We start from the raw sequence: 19,231 nt of genomic DNA on the forward strand, positions 1-19,231 counted from the left end.
AATCCTCTTAGCTAAAGACTTTTGGAGTGGAAATAAAATGAGTGAAAAGACAGCTTTTCTGGTCTTTTAATTGAGGGGGAAAATAAAGCTTCCTGGGTAAAGGGTGAGCAGCAGGGCAATTATGATGGTCTTTCTTTTCTGCTAACTGCTTTCCTTTATGGATTTAATGATGTTTTAAGTTTGAAAAGAAGCAGGCAGGGTTATCACAATGGAAGAATTAAATAACACGCTCAAAAGCACAATAGTCAGGATTTTTTAAATGTGCTATTGTAAACACTGTCATGAGATTAAGAATTTATAGTATTGCTTTCCATAAGTGAAACACCACTGCAAGAGTCTACTCCGTTTTCTTTTATTTTGTTTGGTTACATTTCATTAAACCATATTCTGCAGAATGCTTTTTAATATGCCCAAAGAACATTTGCAAATGACTAGGCTTCATGTGCATTGACCTTCGCTCTTCTTTTGAATCTGCAGTATGGCTCATTTTAGTCAAGCTGTTCAAACATTTGTGGTATAATGCATCAAATTAAAGCAACCAGCTGTGATGTTTAATTTAAGCAAAAAGTTTATGATCTACAACCACATAATACCTTTGGGAATAATTGATATTGTATGTAACTGCACTTCAGTGACATGCAAGACGTGTTAAAAAATGCCTATAAATGTCACATATTTTATCGTATTAAGCCATTTGGACTTCAGGTTTAAAAAGAGCACCATCATTTATCCAAAAACGTATATCAGAGGATAAATGAATAGACTTCAACATCTTCTCTAAATACAGATGAGAAGTGAAGTAATATATTCTCATGTATCAGAGGAGAGGTTCTTTGTTTTATCCTCCATTGTTTATAATGAAGTTCCTCCATTATTTACAGACATTCTAGAATTTGAAAATGTCATTAACCATGAGGCTTAACTCTGTTTATCAAATTTCTCATTGTATGACACTGAAGGCATTTAATAACCACCCAAACAAAAGGATATTCATTTATCATGTCCCTTTTTCTTTGTTTAACATGACGAACAACACAATTGTTCAAGTGGCCCAGCTCATACAGGCTGCTCCATGCCATAGATGGTTAGAGAATTCAAGATCTTGAAAAAAACACAATATATATTCATACAAACACACACACACACACATATATATATATTTAAGTTGGGCTTCAGGTTTTCTAAGTGGGTAAACCAAGATGAGCAAAGAAAGAAACAAATGGATGATAAGGTACTTCCTTTAAAGAATATCAACTTATGAATACCAAAGTCAGCTATAAGCATTTGTTGAATTTATTTTTATGGCATTTTTAAATAAAGATAGAAACAGGTACTTAAGAAAATTCACTGACTTTCTCAAGGTCTGGAGGTGGGCAGGCAGGGGAAACAGTAGCAGCTGGTGAGCTCTAGATCATTTCATGACCTGGCCAAATGCCCCATCTACAAGACTAGTATTAAAATAGAAACCCCATGGTGAGATTTCTTTATAGAAAGAAAAACTTCTTCTTCAGTTGAAAGACAAAATATTTTTATAAGAATAAGGGAAAAAAGGAACAATTTACATAAGTTTAGAGGTTTGCGACATAGCCACTAGTTCTATATGCTTATTTTAAAAACTTCAAATACAAACTCTTGAATGATTTGTGTTTGTAGATAAAGGATTTATGTAATCATATCATAAGAAAATATTTTTGTAACTTTTAAAATATTACCTAAACCTGTGCCTAGAGATAACTGGAAGTGTAAGAGGGAAATAAATGCTTCAACAGCAATTTTATGTAGAAGGAAACATTATTCAATACCTCTGACTAGGAACATAGTTAACTTTTCTAACTTCTAAAGATAGAAGAAAAGCCAAATGTGAAGGAATCATTCACTTTTCACTACACCAGCATTCTCTTTCACCTTGAAAACAGATTAAAGAAGGAAAGGTTGAAAACTAAATTATTAAACACATACTTAGTAGCATATGCTATATGTAATTATTTGCTTACATTTTTGAAAATAGAATTTAAATGAAACCAGTGATTAAATAATGCATTTTGATAAATCTGAAATATGTGAACAGCCTATTGAAACTCTGAATGCCATCCGTCACTCAGGAGCAGAGACAATAATAGAACCAGTACAAGAAGGCCAAGGCACTCCAATTTTTAGCTTAATATTTGCTGTCCCCAAATATTTGCTATAACAATCCATTGTCATTTTTCTCTTCTCAAAAAAAGTATTTGTATGCATACATTTCGGCAGGTATGCTCATGTCGCTTAGGTACTCAGCACTTAGCAGTATCCGTGCATATTCAGCATGATTGCTGGTCAAAAGGCATAACAAATCATGCAGGGTCTCATAATTTTTAAAAATAGTGATCTGATGGGGCCGGCCCAGTGGCGCAGCGTTTAAGTTCGCATGTTCTGCTTCTCGGTGGCCCAGGGTTCTCCAGTTCGGATCCCAGGTGCAGACATGGCACCGCTTGGCATGCCATGCTGTGGTAGGCATCCCACATATAAAGTAGAGGAAGATGGGCACGATGTTAGCTCAGGGCCAGGCTTCCTCAGCAAAAAGAGGACTGGCAGTAGTTAGCTCAGGGCTAATCTTCCTCAAAAAAAAAAAAATAATAATAATGATGTGAGCACGAGAATATTAATTGTTTACAATCAGAGCTCAGGATGGTATATTAAAAGTAAATACCATTTTGACAAGAGTTGAACATCAAAAATGAAAATCAGACACATACGTTGGATAAGAGTTTTCAAGGAAATTTGAGTCCTACTTAGAAAATCTGGAAATCACGGCAACTATTTAACAATGGATACCTTATTTTAATATTTGTCAAAATTTTAAACATTACTAATTATGTTGATTTGAAGAGTTAAAGCAAAGGGTCTGTAAGAGAAGTTTGTAATCAAAACCTGTTGTTTACAATTTGAGTTAATTATGAAGAAATTATTGACCATCTACTATGTGCAGAGGATTTATTTAACCCCACAGGAAAGACAAAAGCATAAATATATAGTCAGGTGTGTGCAATCTACTTAAAGAGGTAAAAATAACATGTGAGACAATAATTAGTAGAACTATACAACCATAGAATTAGTTGCTAAATTACAGGAGAAAGAGACCAATGAAGGCAGAAATAATCCTTAAGTTTTTATAAAGATAGGATCATACTGATTAAACTTTTCATCCATTAGTACAACATAAAACCACAGAAATTGATATCTAAAGTAGCCATTTGATTATTTTTCTTAATGAAAATAATTCTCAGTATTCCATCTGAAAGTCTACATATATACTACATTGTTGATATAAAATTCCATTCATTTCTAAATGAAGTGACATGCTCAGTTAAGCATCTTTACTCACTGTCTCTCTAATATCAACATGAAAATCTAAACGTAAAAAGTTGCTAAGTCTAACTTTCTATTCTTTGCTATTAATTCATCACATAAAGTTTCATGTTTTTATTTGCTCATTACAGTTCAACATGCACACTTTACTTTCCAATAGAGACAAACAATTATTTTACTGCTCTCAGGTAGGCTGGTGTCAATCCAGCCAAAAATGCCTCTTTGAGTTTAGGAAAGGCTGTAGAATACAATAATTCACATGTGCCTCACAGCCTTGCATCTAGAAGACGTCAAGAACCTATTTGTAGAAAAATAGAGATCAATGAATATTTTTATAAATTTAAGGCTGTTTTTAAGGAAAATTATAGTTACTATGTTTAAATCACTTCTAAAGCAGTTTGGTCTTAGTTTCTTCCTCTATAAAATGGTTAAACTTTATAGAAAGGTTATAATAATTACATTTTTACATAAATTAGAGAATTTTAGGATTATGGTTGGTACATGACACGAGCTCAATAAATATTAGCTACTATAAATATTATTACTATGATCGCCATTGTCCAAAGTGACTGTTGGTATCCTTAACAGGAAATAACAAAGTAAATAGAGATATTATTCTTCTTGTGAAGGACGTTGTAAAATGCAGAATATTATTTCACTCAGGCACCTGGGGAAGCTTTTTGTTATATACATGCAAAATAATTCAAAAGATACATATATATATACATATATATGTATATGTGTATTTCACATGTGCATACATACACACACAAAACTTGTCAATATATAAACAGCCTCATTATAATCTGTATTCTAAAAATAAGACCAACTAGAATCATTATAAACTTCATATTTTAAACATTACAGACCTCAGTTAGCACTATACTTTCCACCTGCTTCCCTTTTTTTAACTGCACATGCATCAAAAGTACATATAATGTTTTTCAAAATGCTTACCTAAATTACTGATGACAAAATTTTTTAATTCTATTTTGAAGCAGCATGTAAATATATGCTCATAAAAAACAGAAAACAAGTTCATTTGGTTTTGATTTTTTCAATACTACTTCAATAGTTTTGTATCGGCTTTAGTATTACAACACTGACTAGTTCTAATTTCATATTCCTTCCCAGCCTAGGCAAATAAAATATTTACTTATATACATATTTTATAAACTTAATAATAATCATCATTGATAATAACTGACATACACTGAGGATTAACTAAACACATCAAGTCAACCTTTTCGACACACTATGTGGCAGAATATTATTGCCACCATTTTCCACATGTGATTCAGGAAATTTAAATAATTTGCCAGAGTCATCCTGCTAGTAACACCAAAGCCATTATTCAAACTCAGATGTATTTGGACATCTATTTGGAAGAAGTACTTCTCAACATTCTGGTATTCTTTGTTTTGCATCCCATTCAAAGTTGCCTAGAAAAGAAGAACTGAAAAATAGCATCTTGCAAAGTAACCTAAATCTTAACAGACTTAAGAAAAATATCTAAAAAACAGATATATTTACAATTAAATATAAAAATAAAAATTTGGGGAAATTTAAAGAATTATGATATTAATAAAATATGAAATAGGAATAAAAATGAGGAAATCTCTTTGGTTTTCACAAATTAAGAGAATTTTGATGGGTGGTTTGGAACACAAAGTTTTTGCATTCCTATAGGTTGTAGTAAGACAAAGTTTAAAAGTTTCCTTAGTAATTTAAAAGAATTTAAACATTGATAAATGTCTCAAAGATGATTAGCTGTATACTGAATTCAGCTTCTTTGTTCCCTAAAGCGGAGTTGTTGTAAGAACATAATGTGCATGGGGGTGTACGGCAGGAGATAACACTAGTAAGGTATTCTGAGGTTTGGTTATGAATTGTCTGATAAATCTCTCACATACCAGCAATAGATAAGCCATCAAAAGTCTTCTGGATGGAGTACAGCACACTGAATAGTGTACAGTAGGAGGGGAATGGCGTGCGGATGGAAGGAACCCAGCTAATTAAATGGTCTAAGTGAGAAAAAATGGGGACGTGAGAGTAGCGTTTATCCTATGCAAACTCTGGTTAGATACACAGCATCTTAAGAAACTGACTTTCTATCCACTGGGAAACCTCTTATGCTGTAGATACAAATTGTAGCCTAAAACTTGTCTAAACATGATGGGTTACCTTAACAAGAAAAATAAAAGATATTTGAAAAAGTAGGAGGGGACTAATAATTAGATTCCAAATTATGGGTGAATATTTTGGCTAATGTCTGTATAAATGATCTCACTGCTCTTCTGTGTTCATTTTCTTTCATATGCAGACATCCTGTTCTGGGAAGGGACTATAAAGACCCTTTGCAAAATAAGATTAATGCTGCTTTGCCTTTGTAATTTGCTTCATTACTTCAACTACTAACTCATTTAGAACACGCTCAAATATTTTCTCAAAGCAAATTAGTCACATCAGTAAATGACTTTTAATTATCTGTAGTTTTATAAGGTAGCAGCACTAGCCACTGTGAAAGGAGAGGAAGGAAGTGAGGGCTAAGAAAAAAGAAAGGGAAAGTAGAACATGAGTGAGCATATGGAAGAGAGATGAGGACATAAAGGAAAATGAGATGATAAGGTTGTGTTGTTGTTTTTTAATTGTCCCCTAGAAATTTAATTAAATATATGACTTACAGTGTCTTTCATACTGAAACAATTATAGAGCTGTGTAGTGAGGCAAAATGGGTATGATGCTAGAGAGATAATACAAATCACTCTATTATTGATGGACCATATGTCCACTAGCTGCCTATATTAGTGTATGAGATGCTAAATCTTAACAAGAGTGTTTTCATAACCAACAGCAAACTGCCAGCAAAGGTATCAGGCATATCAGAGTCTGAAGGTACACATTTTAAAATCCCCTCAGATACGCCATGTTTGCTCAGCTGTTGCAGTCACATGACTTCCTAACTTCTAATTAGGATGAATTAATGTTCAATTGAAGATGAAATTGTCTTTTCACTGCTCAAAATGCCAACTCTGACTAAATAAAACTATGTCAAATTGAAATGAAGTAACCTTAAAGAAAATTCTAAAGAGACTTTTTGATATTCTCTTCCTCATTCTCTATCCTTAACCATAACTATGACAGAGGTTTTCAGTTTTTGAGTGATAATTAGAAGTTAAATTCTAGCCTGTCCCTGTCAGTATACAATTCCTTGTCCTTAAGCAACTGACTTGTCTGTATTACAATTACTATGTTTATAAAATAACACCTATTTTCTACGATTTCACAAAGAAAAGAACACATTGGATTCATCAAAATAAATCGTTGCTTAGATTAAAACAAAAAAAATATAACAGAAATCTAAGGGTCTTATAACTTCAAAATGTTTCCAGGCATGTGGAAAAATATCTGTCTTAATATTTTATATTAACAGCCAAAATCTTTTCAGAATACCTAGCCTAGGTCATAGAAATGTCACTAATTACAAGTCTTTTGTAACATAGTCTATATGAAGATATTCGTGATATCTGTAGCCTACAAGCATGACGGACATGGCATAGCAGAGCAGGTATCTCATGTGACCGGCTCTAGACCATGCCCAAACACGTATTGCGCCAGAGAGTATACCTTGGGTCTGGAAAGAGCAATAATCAGGAAGAAATACCACTGCTCTCAGATTTTCAGGGAATGTTACTGCATCTTTAGATCTGCTTTTCACTTGCAACTCAAATCAAACTTTTTCTTTTTCTGACAAAAATTGCAGAATGAAAAAAATCTGCTTATCACAGAGGCATATAGGAAGCAAGTACAGAGCACCCTGCTTAGGAAGCAGAAGGGGAGCACTAAGCAAGCACACTGAAACCAATGCTAAGCAGTAACTACGGAAAGCAAACAATGGTTTGTGGAAAAATGTGAAAACATTAGCATGGTGAACTGGAAGCAAGTTCACAAGGAGAAAATGGAGACTAAGACCCCTCATACAACAAAGTCATATCCCAGCACAGAACATTGTGGTAGAGAAAACTCAGTAAAGAGTGATAAGCAGGGGGGAACAAAGCAGGAAAAAGCCTGGTCCAGAAGAAATTCTCTTGGTCACCTAAGCACTAAAGGGCATTCACTCGTACTTTGATGACAAAGTATTGCTACACGGAACTACAATTCTGCTCCTCAGAGTCAGCAAAATGTAGGTATCAACTGTTAGGAAGTGAAGATTTAACAAAGTGTTTTTCCTCCCCTTCCTCCCTTCCTTCTTCTTTTTCATTCATTCCTTCTTTTTCTCTAATTGAGTATGTTACAACCTTCAAATGTACAGCATTATTTCAGACAGTCACAAGATGAGGGATAAGAAAAATGAGGGATAAGGGAAAGAACAAGGGTGTATAATAGGAATATGCATGATCACATTTATTCTTCTATTAGCAGTTAATGAGATGTGATGTGTAAAAGTATCTATAATCTGATTGAAAAGAGAAAATAGTTACTGAACTGGTGAGGCAGAAGAAAATAATGATTCCCGTGAATAATGTATTTACTATTGGTACCTCATAGGAATAAAATGTTAATAAGATAATTTCTAAGGAAAATAAAATAAGGGGAAGTGTTACATCTAGGAATTCCCCTAAAGGCAAAAAATACTGCACTCTAGCAATAACAAGGGTGGGAAGTACTAGCCAGGTTCTATCTGCTAAATCTACAGCATGATAATAAAAGGAAGAGAAGACACCTTGATGTGGCAAAGAGTCGCTTCACTTCCAAACCAGGCCAGTCTGGTGAGAACATTAATACATTTAACAGTAATTGTCTTCTCTTGGAGCCCAGCTACATAACACAGAATGGAGGCCCATTTCTAACCTGCAACTTTTGTCCTAAAACAATAGCCTTTTTGTCCTCATGTTACATTATCTGATTTGCATCCTGAAGGTAGGATGGTTGGAGTAAAGTAAAAGTGTCATCATTTCATCTTGAGATGCTAAAGGATGTCTCATGCTTGGCAGAACGAGCTAAGAGCACTATATTGTGACATTCTATTATCTTAAAAGATGGAAGTAGATTTATAGTCACATAAGGCATGAGGGGGGCATCAAAAACTGGGGCCACCATTAGATTAATTGTCATTCCTAAATAGAAACAAGGAATTCTGATTTATTTGGGAAACAGCCAAAATGCTTTACTGAAATGCTTCATTAGGGAGTAACTGATTTTCATTTGAGAAGAGGGATCATATGGTACATTGTTTCTAACTTACACCATTATTTTTTAGTCGTGGGAACATAGCAGCAGCCCAGACAACTTTAAAGCACATGTGGTATCTAATTGATAACATATATCTTTAATCTGAGAACCTCCTGAGTCTCTTTTTTTGTTTGTTTTTTAGGTTTGGACATTTTTTATTTCCTGATTTAGAATGCAATTCAGAACTCTAAATGAACTGATAGTATACAACTTTCTTTAAGGCAACTTTAATCCGTTTGCTTTTTTTTTTCAGTGTACATCGTAATATATTTCGAATTCTGTGTAGATTACATCATGTTCACCACTGAGTCTCTTAATAAATAGCTAAATCCTACTTCACAAAACTCTTACAAGGTAATGTGCTCAGAAATGTGTGTAGTAATTGTTCAATAAATTATTTATATTTTTCAGTTTTTACTTGTTAGATTCTGAACTACCTGTTCTTATTTTATTCTTTATCAAATCATTATTCTGGACTATTAGTCTCTCGTCATCCTGCCCTTCTCTCACCCCAGCAATGCCTGTGCTCCACCAACAGTATTCTAACAGACAAACAACATAGATGGAGCGCCATATTAGGAGATCTGTGGTTTCCATCCTGGCTTTATAATAACTCATCCAGCTATGCAATATTACATTTAATCTCACTTTCCCTACTTCCTCACTGGTAAAAATTGAGGAATGATAGCTCCATGCCCTATCTCACAGATTGTGTGAGGGTCAAATGAGACATGGTTTTTACAAGGTGCACTAGAAAATTCAAAAAATTATGCAAATTTAAAATTATTATTGGAAATTTCAAGTTAATCAAATTATGATACCTCTAAAAAGTTATTTTAATGTCTTCTCACTGACACTTGTGTAAATTTTAAATGGTTAATATCTGTAACTTCTCTGACTTTAAACAAAACCTACTAATTTATTAAAACTAAGTACTAAACAACCTAATGTACTGCAATGGTGTGTTTTTAAAATATGAAAACTCCATAGCTTTTTAAATATTTACTTATAAGATTATTTTTGATCCTAAAATGTAACCTCTCAGTTACTTAAACGAGTAGAATAAGCATAATTCTATAGCTGCATGTCTATCACACTGGAACATTAAGCATTATACATGATAATATTGTGTTATTGCTTTTGAAATCTATTCATTAGAATCGTAAGCTGCAAATCCTTCAGGGACTGATTTAAATACACATTACATCCCCCAATACTTAGCATTTGGGTTTCTGATTTAGTTCAAATTTTAACGTCTTATATCTTTAGTAGACAACAGTGCATTCAATACCAAATTTGAAAGCTTTTTCTGCTTCTGATAAAACAAACCTAATTTCTTTTTAAATTATCCCCTTTAATTATTTCTATCTTTGTATCCTGTTTATTTCCTGAACAGCACATATTCCAATTCAAAAATACTTATTCATTATATTTAAAAATTTTTATTGTTATAATTAATACACCATAAAATTCACGTTTTCAAAGTGTTCAGTGATTTTTAGCATAATCCCAGAGTTTCACAACCATCACCACTATGTAATTCCAGAACATTTTCTTCACCCTGAAGAAACACTCTATATCCATTAGCTGTCATTCTCCATTGCCCACTCCCACGTCCTCTGGCAACCACTAACCTACTTTCTGTATGTATGGATTTACCTATTCTGGATATTTCACATAAGAGAAATAATATAGTATATGGCTTTTTGTGTCTGCCTTCTTTCACTTAGCTGTTTTCAAGTTTCATCCATGTTGGGCCAGCCCAGTGGCACAGCCATTAACTTTGCACGTTCTGCTTCGGTGGCCCGGGGTTCACAGGTTCAGATCCCGGATGTGGACCTATGCACTGCTCATCAAGCTATGCTATGGCAGGCATTCCACATATATAAAGTAGAGGAAGATGGCCATGGATGTTAGCTCAGGCCCAGTCTTCCTCAACAAAACAAACAAACAAACAAAAAAACCAGGAGGATTGGCAGCAGATGCTAGCTCAAGGCTAACCTTCCTCAAAAAAAAAAGTTTCATCCATGTTGTAGCATGTACCAAAACTTCATTACTTTTTATGGCTGAGTAACATTCCACTATATGGATATACCACATTTGTTTATCCAGGCATCATTTGATGGACACTTGTGTTATTTCCACCTTGTCTATTATGAATAATGTTGCTATGGATACCATGTACAGGTTTTTAGTGGACACATATTTTCAACTCTCTTGAGTATATACCTAGGAGTAGATTACTGGCTCATATGTTAACTCTATATTTAGCTTTTTGAGGAACTGTCAAACTGTTTCCAAACAGTTGCACCATTTTATTTCCCCACCAGCAAAGTATGAGGATTCTAAATTCTCCATATCTTCCTTAATATTTGTTGTTGTCTATCTACTTTATTATAGCCATCCTAGTGGGTGTCAAGTGGTATCTCATTGTGATTTTGGTTTGCATTTCCCTAATGACTAATGATGTTAAGCATTGTTTTCATGTGCTTATTGGCTGCTTGTATATCTTCTATTGAGAAATGCTTTTTCCTACTTTAAAACTGGGTTGTCTTTTATTATTTGAATTATAAGAGTTCTTTATACATTCTTGATACAAGTCCCTTATCAGATGTATGATTTGCAAATACTTCCTCCCGTTCTGTGGGTCGTCTTTTCACTTTCTTGATAGTACTCTTTGAAGCACAAGACTTTTAATTTTGAGGCAAAGTTTCATGTTTTCTTGCCTCAAATCTACGGAAGCATTTATTATTCAAAATCAATCCTGTTTTATTACAAATATATCACATTTTTATTTATTTATTTGTTTATATTTTTGTGTGAGGAACATTGGCCCCGAGGTAACATCCATTGCCAATCTTTCTCTCTCTCTTTTTTTTCTCCCTAAAACCCCAGTACATACATGAATATCCTATTTGTGAGTCATTCTAGTTCCACTGTGTGGGATGCTGCCACAGCATAGCTTGATGAGCGGTGTGTAGATCCGCACCCAAGATCCAAACCGATGAACCCCAGGCTTGCTGAAGCGGAGCGTGCGAAACTAACCACTGGGCTACAGGGCCAGCCCCTATCACATTTTTAAATACAACTGCCTTAGTTTAGTCTTATCTATTTGAGTACTAAACTATACATGTAAAATAAAATCCATGTTAAAAATAAATACACATTCACTCATTTCAATAAGGACAAATATCTAAAGTAACTTCAGTTTACTTTCTAATCTAACAAGTCTTAACAGATTCTAAAAGACAACATATTAAACTAGAAGTTTAGGATTTGTTGCCTAACTCAATCTATTGCTGCATTTTACATCAAATAACATTTATACCACATAATATGGTAAAGGAAAACAACGACTTGAGAACTGCTGCAAAAACTATATAGTTATTTGAACCATAACATCACAGAGAAATATAAAATTGAAGTACAAATTATATGAAAAATAATTTTTGTGAATAGCATGAAAACAATCATATAAACAGGCATCATAAGGAAAACAATTAAATCCAAATTCTGATTATTTACATGAATCAGAAATCATGATGTTTTATGATGATAAAGGTTCATTAGAGGAAAGAGCCTTTCCCCTCACAAAGAAAGGGATAAAGAAATTCAGTCAATATACTTTTAAAAATTTGTACTTATACTGAGTGTTCTATAACATTTTCTTCACAGACAATGTGAAATGTATAACATTAGTTTAAAAACGACTAAAATTATATTACACATTTTTCCATTACACATGAGAAGATTAAGGAAAAGAGAAATTAAGTGAATTCTGTAGATTGACAAAAATGGTTTGTCAGAGATGGACTGGATCTGGTCCAATATTCTTTGTGCTATATTATGGGAAACTTTCCTGGTTACTGGTCATTTCTACCACTTCGAACATTAGACTAGCAAAATTAGACATTCATTTTGCATTCTGACCTTTCTCTTTTAATTTAAAGCATAAATGTCAAGTGGGTGCCACAACCATGTGAAAACCATGAACACACTCTGAAATTTCTTTTGATCTTTCAGTTATTTCTCAAGAGCTCTATGCAGTCGCCTTTTACACACAACCTGATAAAGCCACTATTTCCCTCAGCTCTTCCTCCTTCCCTCCTTCCTTCTATTTCACCCCTTCTCTCTTCCTCCCACAGCAGGAAAAGATGATAAGCAAACGTACAGGGAAGAATCATTTCTTCAGAAAAACGTATCAGTTATATCACTTCTTTAGAGTACTTGCCATAATTCCAATTCTGATTTCTAAATTATATAGTGATATCACATTACCCTTTCTTGCAACTGTGACTATAGACACACTCAAAGGAAGAAATGCAATTTGTTATGTGTTGTCTCCCTTTATAGATACCACTTTGAAGTGGAAAAGTCATATCAACATATGAATAACAATATTTATTCCACATAATAACTGAAATGCTACAGATAATAATTTTCAAATACAAAGTATTTACCTTCCTTAAAATAAATAATTTTACCTTGTGGAAAACAGAAATTGAAAATGCTTAACTTTATATATGACTACTCAAGCTGAAGGGTCTATATGTACAGATTGTCTTATTTGATCTAAAGAGCCATTAGAATCTGTATCCGGGAAATTGAAAAAGCCTAGTAAGCTCTGCCGTCAGAGGCATCCATTTTTAATTTAGCCATTTGTGAAACACTTTATTGAGGTGAATATTTCTTTCTGCTTTGCTCAAATCGTAACGTGGACAGCTATGCTCAAGGGGACAACAACCTTATGAAGATACAGAGATACCATTATTTCCATTTAACAGATGGAAATTGAGAAAAAAGAGATAAAGTGAATTATCTAAAGTCACAAGCTAATAAACTAACATGAGTGAGAAACAGGGTTAGATCTTAACACTGGATTCCTTTCCCAGAATTCTACACCACACTGCAATTAGATCTGGGAAAATGGTTATTTCCATAATTATACTATGTTATAAAAGATAGCATGCTATCCCAGAGGAATAAATCTATCAGACACACATTATTCTCCACAAAACTCATCCTAATTGCCACAGTCGTTTTTGAAATTTCGAAATTACTCCGTAAGTTGTTTAAGTGAGCCTATCAGCAGATACAAGCCAAGGATTTTAAAATTAAACATAATTTTAAAAATTAATTTTCAAATGAATGTTTGTACATTATTTTCCAGAAATTAAAGTATCTTGTAAAATAATCTTGCAAAACTGCAGCAATAACATTTCTAAGTAAAGCAAATGCATTAGAAATTAAAAACGAACATTAGCTCATCCAAACAAAACATAACGAGGAAGATACCAAATGTGCTGAGGCCAATCAACACGGAGCTGTATCTTAGAATTAGCACGGCAGAAAGAGAAGAAAGGGAGAGAGAGGAAATAACCAAATTTAGCTGAATGTGTACTGTATATTTTGCATAGGTTATGTAATTGAATTTGAGAAGTAGCAATATGAGTGTCTTAAATGCAGTGATCACATTTTATCCTTTCTCTGCATTTGCTGTTGCTTAACACAGTTCCTACATACATCAGTTGCTAGAAAATACTGAATGAATGAGTGAATGAATGTCATTATTCATGTCATAGATGAAGACACTGAGGCAGAAAATAAATATTTAAAATACCACAACTAATAAATGTTGAAGTTTGCCTGACTCCAAAAACAATGCCTTTCTCTTTGTATGACGTGCTCTCAAAATAATTATTTCTTATCATTTCAAGATCTAGAGGTAGCAAATGGATATCTAATTGATAGCAAAGTCACAACGTAAACTTACCAGTTAATGAATACCACATACCTCCAAGAAAAAATATTTTTTATCATATTTTAGGGATAGAAACCAGTAGACAAATAATTTTAAGTAAAAATTATTGAAGAACTCTATGAATAATAATTGCATTACATAAAAATGCAAAAAAAGAAATGTCAAGGGTGGAAACCAGTTATAAGATTTAATATCCAAACTTGTTTTTTGATTTCCTTTGGCCTTAATTCTTGCAGGAGTAAATGACATCAGAAGCAAAATATTTATGTGTAGTGGCTCTACATTCATCCCAGAAGCTTGATTTAGTCCAAAAAATAAAAGTCAAAACACAAATTGATTGAGCAGATAGTGGTAAGGTTCCCAAACTATGCTTTGTCCTTTGTCTTTACCAAGGATGGAGGGAGCAGTGGCGGTAAAAGACAGAGTGGTGCTGTGCGATCTCGAGAGAACTAAAGCAAAAGGAGTAACTAAAGACAATAGGAAAAACACCATAACTAACACTGATAATTTTTAAATTAATAAAAGTTCTGAATGTTCTGTTTTGGCCCTCAAGAAAAGGGGTAAAGAGGATGATTTCACCTGCACAACTGAGTGTGGAAGCAGCCATAGGGTTTAGAGGTTTAGAGGACAGGAGAGGAAGCTGAGTCCATGGGCCATACGCCAGCCAAGTGAATTTAGGGAAGCGTCCGAGACTGGAGCATTATGTAACAGACTCTTAAAACATTTTATTGTAGCTCCCTGGCAGTAGGTAGCACATGCTTTCCTAAAATAAAATAGCAATGTAAACAATGACCTTACGCAGAGAACCTATAATTGCTTATAAGACATGATCTGAGTGATAACAAAGCAACAACCGCTTGAAATATTCCCTTTTAGAATTTGAGAGAAGCAACTACTTTGAATAAATCTAGTCTCCTAATTCCAGTATGGAAGATGCTCCTTCCTGGCTTTTTAGCTTTATCCAGGCTTTGCATTCTAGCCAAATTCGTTTACTCCAGATTCCCTAAACATCACTTTTGAACTTTTATGCCAGTTTACACTATTAACCCAATATGAACCTTCTTCTAATCATGTAACTAAAGACTATCATTTCCTCATGATCCAAATTAAATCCCAATATATCCATGAAATATTTGATAACCATAATATGCGGAAATCAACTACTACTTCTCTGGAAATGTGGATCATCTCTTACTCATTTTTGTAACTCCAGCTCCTTGAAGAGTGACTGGAATATGTCAAGAGCTCACTATGCATTTGTTAAACTGAAGTAAATAGTATTTCATAGTCATTGAGGTCAGGAGCCACACTAGAGGCTTTTCTGGGCTTTCCTTTTGACATGCGGATAGTAAGTGCTAAGGAATACCTCACAGATAAATGAGCTCACTGATCTGTATCAGTGTAAAGAGTGGGCTGCATCCTTTCCTTCCTACAGTTACACAATTATACCTTTCCTTGGTTTTCATGAGCAAATCCATTTTCCTTAAGCCTAGTTGAATTTATCTCCTCAGCAACCATAAAAGTCTTACTAATGTAGGGGTTCCCATTTGTGAAATGTGAAGTACAAGAAATTAGAAACTCTATGTATTATTACTCAGAACCATCCAAAGTATATATAGGGTTGCTCTTTCAAACTCTTTCAGTGTAAACCAATATGTTCATTTCTCAGTTGTTTTCATTTTAATACACAAAATCTTTACTGAAATATGGTCTTTACAGGTATTGGCTTACACAGCTAAAAATGTGTTTTTCAGCTATAAAGGTTAAAACAAAAGCACAGAGAAAACTCAAGGTGGCCCCATGAAATGGATCAATAACTTACGGATCGGAAATAATAATTCATTCTTAGCTTAAATGTTAAATTGGATTTTTAATTATAATTTTGTTTACACTTACGTCTTGTCTGATTTCCTTGGACTTATTAATTAGTAAAACAAATTATAGCAGCACTGCTTTGGTTCATTGAGTTCCTTTTTTTCCTAAGAAGGTTATTTTTAAATTCTTGAAAATGAAGGCCATATTATAAAAAAGTAACAATCTCTGAAAGGCACAGTAGAGTGGTAGGATACGAACAGAGGCAGGAGAGAGACCTCAGGCTTTTGTTTTTCTCTGTTGTTGTTGCTGTTGTTTTGATGCTGTACACGATGAAATCTTGGCCTTTTTTTATTTCTTACTTTCTATTTGCATTCTGTCTTGCTCCTGCCCAAAGCCCTCCTGAATCATTGTATGACTACACATCTTTGATCTTGAAAGCAGCTTAAGGTCTCTCTCAAATCACTAGCCTTGGGGCAAATAACTACATTTGCCAGAACCTAGAGAGAGCTCTAAACCATCATATCTATGAGTTGTTCTACAATAAGATTATTAGTTTCTTTTCTGTACATAAAGTCTTTGTAGATTATTCTGCAAATCACATACAGTCAAATTAAAGCAAAGACACAATTATTTGTTCAAGACAAGGATTTTGGGCCAGTTGTCAGTTAATTGTCGTTCAGCTCCAAATTTACCCTTTATTGCCTTTTGTACAAAACTGGAGTTGGGCTGTTAAATATTCTTCCTTTGCCAGCCAGCATGATGTTAAGCTTTATCAGTATAATATGCTAGAGAGACATTGCACGAGAAAGGTGTTTTACTTCCTGATTCCAATGTGCTCTTTCAACAGGCTTCTGCAATGTGAGCAGTTTCGACAGAGCTAGGCTCGGAGAGTTTAGGCAGCTTCTGTAGCATTTGGCTTCTGCAGCACCACGTCTTCCCCACTGCCCAGTTCCTGCAATGCATGACAGCTAGGAGCACTCAGTGGCCGGAAGCTTCCCCCAGTAGCCCTCTTAAGTAGTCTTGTAGAAGAGTGCTTTCACCAAGCTACTCCACATGAACAGCACTCCCCAACACTCTAAAGGGAGGATTTCCAACAAGTACCAGAAAGCATACTTTTAGTAAATTCTGCCAGTGCAGCGCCATGATGACTTCTCTGCCATTTGGTGAGCCATAGGTTTGCTCTCTCCAACAAAGTCTAGATCTCAGCCTGGGGGCAGGTGGACTCTTCTGTGGTTGCTTTATCTCAGTCTTAGTGAAACCGGCAGAGAGCCAGCCACTGATGATTAAGTAGCTAGAAACTAAAGGTTTTTTCCCTCTTTGCAATTACCGATTATACCTTTTAGCTGTTTAACCCACCCATTATAATCTGTGCTGCTTAGGCAATATGTTGACTCCCACTAGCCTCCTACAGATAACATTTTCCTGGAGCCTGGGTCACCATGGTCATAGGTGTGTGAGCGGTTTTTCAGGAATAAGATCTTCTTGTCCACTTCCGGCCAGTTGAGACCACCAACTCATCAACTGGGCCCGCGCAGATATCCAATAAGCAACATTTTGACGTGAAGAGGCTAAAACCTCTACCCTCAGATCATACTAACGCCACTAATTTGTGAACGCGGGGGCTATGAAGAGGCAAGAAGTCTGACTGCGCTTGTGCACATCATCAATTACCTCACCTCCAGTCACCTCTCTCCACACTTCAGACCACCTTGCTCCCTATCCCATAAATATCCCTGAGTTCCTATTTTCTGGGAAGTGAATTTGAGGTTCATGCTCTTGCTTCCTCATGTGTCTGCCTTGTGATTAAACGCTCTCTCTGCTGCAATCTCGTCCTCTCGGTGTTTGGCTTTCTGGGCGGTGGGCAAAAACGAACCTGGTTCGGTAACATTAGGAACAGCATCTCCTCTTTATATCTGCTATTTCTTCATATTTTAGAGTTCTCCACTATATACTAGCTAATGCTGCATTACCTGAATCTACTAATACAGTTAGTAATTCTTTATATTAACTTCTGTCCAAATTACTGTGTAGTTTCTGTCTCTTGACAGGACCATGACCAGCACAGTCTTCCACAAAGGATTTGACAAAGTTTATATGTATGTTGAGGGATAAAATAAATTTCCGAATGTCATAAAGAAAGGAAGTGATAGACAAATCAAAAGAGGAGAAGTAATATTCATGCACAGAAAGGCATGCCACATAGTAATGTACAATTACTAGATGGGCTACACATTTAATCTAACAATGACAATTTAAAAAGAAACACATTCAATTTTAATATTCACAGTGCCCCAAAGTTAAAGAGCAATCTAGTTCAGTGGCTAAATGGAGGATGGTAAATGTCAAATCAGAGGAAATAAGTTCTATAAGTAGGCAAAATAATGTAGTATAAGTGCATAGTTTCTTATGGGCTGAATTGGATCAAGGGTAAAATTCTGACCATTTAGAGAACTAGACAGGCTTCCACGTACTTCAGGCAAGACTCTATAATTAACAGTGATTAGCATAAAAAGGTCAAGATGTCCATCCTTGGTAAGAATCTAGAATTCTGATTGTGTGTTTCCAATCAGGGGCAGAATCTTGACGGTTAAAGTAGGCATCTATAGAGTTCCTTGTGTTCACCTTGGCTACTTCAGAGTTTGATCCTCTGGATGTTTTCTGAAAGTGTTTGCCTTATTGAGGAAAAGCCATGCATCTGATCATAAAATAAAATGATCTATTAACTGACCATCATTAGGTCTTCTGCTGGGACTTAATTCTGAATAGCAAGAATGAGTTGTAAGTAAATCAAAATCACTTTAAGCTTCTGCATTTAAATAATAAAGACTAGAAAAGGAGAAGAGATTATTTTGGAAAATTTCAGCTTTGTCAAGCTTGGAAAAAAGGGATTTCATTTACTGTGTCTTTATCTTGGGGGAAGAAAGAAATTTTCTTATATTTATACTACCCTTTAATACTTTTTAAAATATTTCCCCTACTGCTATCTATATCTTAGGGTTATTTTCTGCCCTTAGCTTCCAGCTACAATTCCTGTAAAACTGACAATATTTGAGTGTCATTTTTACAGTGAACTGA

At 34.7% G+C, this 19,231-nt stretch overlaps 1 protein-coding gene and 1 long non-coding RNA gene across 6 annotated transcripts in view; one reads left to right on the plus strand and one right to left on the minus strand.

Annotated features, from left to right (window-relative positions):
• The window catches only part of CCSER1 (coiled-coil serine rich protein 1), a 1,209,213-nt gene that overhangs the window by 588,166 nt on the left and 601,816 nt on the right, over positions 1–19,231 (minus strand). The gene's annotated exons all lie outside the window — the stretch shown is intronic.
• The window catches only part of LOC138923444 (uncharacterized), a 45,580-nt gene that overhangs the window by 4,850 nt on the left and 21,499 nt on the right, over positions 1–19,231 (plus strand). Inside the window, exon 3 of the long non-coding RNA XR_011437047.1 lies at positions 8,834–8,934. This is a non-coding gene — a long non-coding RNA (uncharacterized lncRNA). The remainder of the gene's footprint in view (positions 1–8,833; positions 8,935–19,231) is intronic.

Source organism: Equus caballus, chromosome 3, assembly GCF_041296265.1.
Source record: "Equus caballus isolate H_3958 breed thoroughbred chromosome 3, TB-T2T, whole genome shotgun sequence".
In the NCBI taxonomy this organism is placed as follows: domain Eukaryota; kingdom Metazoa; phylum Chordata; class Mammalia; order Perissodactyla; family Equidae; genus Equus; species Equus caballus.